General features: G+C 39.9%; 1 pseudogene; it reads left to right on the top strand.

Annotated features, from left to right (window-relative positions):
* The first annotated feature begins 1,297 nt into the window (after positions 1-1,297).
* On the top strand, positions 1,298-2,280 carry LOC144222189 (large ribosomal subunit protein uL23 pseudogene; annotated as a pseudogene).
* Positions 2,281-3,483: the final 1,203 nt, after the last annotated feature.

The raw sequence follows: 3,483 nt of genomic DNA, 5'->3' as shown, positions 1-3,483 counted from the left end.
TTCTCTGTCTCACAAATAAATAAAAGCTTTAGAGGGGTGCCTGGGTGGCTCAGTCGGTTGAGTGCCCAACTTCAGCTAAAGTCATGACCTCACAGTTCATGAGTTTGAACCCCATGTTGGGCTCTGTGCTGACAGCTCAGAGCCCGGAGCCTACTTTGGATTCTCTGTCTCCTCCTCTCTCTGCCCCTCACCCACTCCTGTTCTGTCTCTGTCTCTCCCAAAAAAGATAAACATTAAAACAAATTTTTTTTTAAGTGAGGGGTTCTTTTGGAGCTCCTTTGCTTCTCTTGGGGTGGAGTGGAATATCCCTTTCTTCTCCAAAGGGAAGAGAATGTGCATGGAAATACACATCACTCCACAACTCCCTCCAGAGAAATGATGTCGCACTGTTCCCCCAAACATTTTCTCACTTTCTCTCATGTATCCTAAGGAGCAATGGACAAAGAATGTGTAAACTAGTCTTTCCTCTGCAAGACCTGAAGAAAGCCAGTCTGGCCTCTTGCTTTGAAACATGTAAGCATTTTATTTTATTTTTAAAAAAAAATCTTTTTAAGCTTATTTATTTTGAGAGAAAGACAACACGAGTCAGGGAGTGGCAGAGAGAGAGCCCCAACCAGGCTCCACGCTGTCAGTGAAGAGCCTGACGTTGGGCTGGATCCCATGAACTGTGAGATCATGTCCTGAGCCGAAATCAAGAGTCAGATGCTCAACTGACTAAGCCACCCAGGCGCCCCCGAAACATGTAAGCTTTTTAAACCATTTATTCTCAGTTTAGGGCCTCTGCTGAAATCTGAGAGGAAACTCTCACTTTAACATTGTTTTACATTTCACTTAAAACATTTCTTCTTTTAAAAATGCAAATTCCTCTGAAGGAGTTAAAAGGCTTTCTAGTAATTTTTCATTAGTAACAATTAGTTCAGTCAAATTGCTCTCTTCCTCAGCTCAGGCCAGATGCTCTGAAGGAAGGGGCGCTCTATTTGCACACATGTGTCCTTTCACAATTAGGACACACAGGGACACCCGCTCCCTCCAAATATCTGTCTTACTCTTGAGGGTTCCAGAAAGCATTACTTAATGCTTATGTTTAGTCATTTTTTAAATGAAGAACTCCATTTCTAAAGATAAAATGGAACTCAAGCAATTTGATTCACTCAGAACGATTTAGCCCACTTATTTCCATTTTCTAGATGATCAGATACACTTTGAATGACTGAAAGGCAAGATGAGGAGCTTTGGTCAAATAACCAATTTTTCTTGACTGTATTGGTGGCTTTTCAATTCAGTCTATGAGTCCACTTTCAGCAAAATCAAAGACAATAAGACAACTACAGACTGATATGTTTTTTGAATTAGACATAAAATCTTCAAAAAATACTAGCAAACTTACTCCAGCAACATATTTTTAAAAATTAACATGACCAAAGAGGATTTATCATAGGAATGAAAATTTGGTTTTACAAAAGTCAATGGAGTACGCCACATTAAGAGAATAAAAGGCAAAAGCCACATGATCATCTCAACAGATGTATAGATTTCATTTCACAAAACCAAAAAACTTTTCATAATAAACAAAACAAAAAACTCTCAACAAAATAGGAATAGAAGAGAATTTCCACAACCTCATAAAGGGCATTTGTGAAAAACCCACAGCAAACGTCATACATAATGGTATGAGTCTGAACGCTTTCTGCCTACGATCAAGAACAAGACAAGATGACTGCTCTTGCCACTTCTATTCAACATTGTGCTGCACATCCTAGCCAGGGCAGTTAGGCAAGAAAAAAAAAAAAACATCCTGACCCTTTCATAGATGGCACCAAAAGCGAAGAAGGAAGCCCCTGCTCTTCCCAAAGCCAAAGCCAAAGCAAAGGCTTTGAAGGCTAGGAAAGCAGTGCTGAAAGGTGTCCAGTCATAAAAAAAAAAAAAAGATCTGCACGTCACCTACATTCCGACGGCCCAAGACACTGCATCTCCTAGAACAGCCCAAGTATCTTCAAAAGAGCTCCCAGGAGAAACAATCTTGACTACTATGCCATCATCAAGCTCCCCCTGACTACCAAGTCAGCCACCAAGAAAACAGAAGACAACAACACTCTTGTGTTCATTGTGAATGTCAAGGCCAACAAGCACCAGATCAAACAGGCTGTGAAGAAGCTCTAAGACATTGACATGGCCAAGGTCAACACTCTGATCAGGCCCGATGGAGAAAAGAAAGCAGATGTTCAACTGGCTTCTGACTATGACCCTTTGGATATTGCCAACAAAATTGGGATCATCTAAACTGAGTCCAGCGGGCTAAATACAAACATAAATTTTTTTCACACACACACACACACACACACATCCCGACTGAAAAAGAAGTAAAACTGTCCTTGTTATCAGATGGCAAGATCTTATATATGGAAAATCCTAAGGAATCCAAATAAAAAACTATTCCAAGTAATGAATGGTTAACAAGATCAGTATAGAAAAACCAATATTTCTGGGCACCTGGGTGGTTCAGTAGGTTAAGCGTCTGGCTTAGGCTCAGGTCATGGTCTCATGGTTCGTGAGTTCTAGCCCCACATTGGGCTCTCTGCTTTCAGCACAGAGCCCACTTTGGATCCTCTGTACCCCTTGCTCTCTGCCCCTCCCCCACACTGGAGCACATGCAAGCTCTTAAAAATAAACAAACATTAGAAAATAATAATAATCAATTGTATTTCTTTTCTTTTTTTTAATGTTTTATTTATTTCTAGGAGAGAGAGAGGGAGACAGCGTGAGCAGGGGAGGGTCAGAGAGAGAGGGAGTCACAGACTCTGAAATAGGCTCCAGGCTCCGAGCTGGCAGGCAGCACAGAGCCCGACACGGGGCCCGAACCTACAAACCGCGAGATCATGACCTAAGCGAAAGTCGGACGCTTAACCGACTAAGCCATCCAGGTGCCCCAATCAATTGTATTTCTATACCCTAGTTATGACTAATCTGAAAATATTTAAAATAACAATTCCATTTAAATATCATCAAAAAAGAATAAAATACTTAGGAATAAATTTTACCTTCCCCTTAAAAAACGTACAAGATGTGAACACTGGAAAATATAAAACTTATAGAAATAAAGAAGACCTAAATAAATGGAAAGACATCCTATATCCATGGAAGACTTAACATTGTCAAGATGGCAATATGGTACTCTCTAAATTGGTATACAGAGTTAGCACAATCTCTATCAAAATCCTAGCTACTTTTTTTTTTTGCAGAAATTGACAAGCTAATCCTAAAGTTCATATAAAAATGCAAGGAACCCAGAACAGCCAAACCAATCATGAAAAGGAACAAAGTTGGAGGACTCACATGTCCTAATTTTAAGACTTACTACAAAGCTACACTAATCAAGACAGTGTGGTACTGACATAAGACTAGACATATAAACCAATGGAATAGAAATGAGAATCCAGAAGTATGTCCTTACATTTAAAGTCAAGTGATAATTCTGGAACAGAA

This window comes from Crocuta crocuta, unplaced genomic scaffold (assembly GCF_008692635.1).
Source record: "Crocuta crocuta isolate KB4526 unplaced genomic scaffold, BGI_CrCroc_1.0 scaffold101, whole genome shotgun sequence".
Classification (NCBI taxonomy): Eukaryota; Metazoa; Chordata; class Mammalia; order Carnivora; family Hyaenidae; genus Crocuta; species Crocuta crocuta.
Note: the sequence above shows the minus strand (reverse complement) of the source record. Positions and strands in the feature narration are given on the sequence as shown.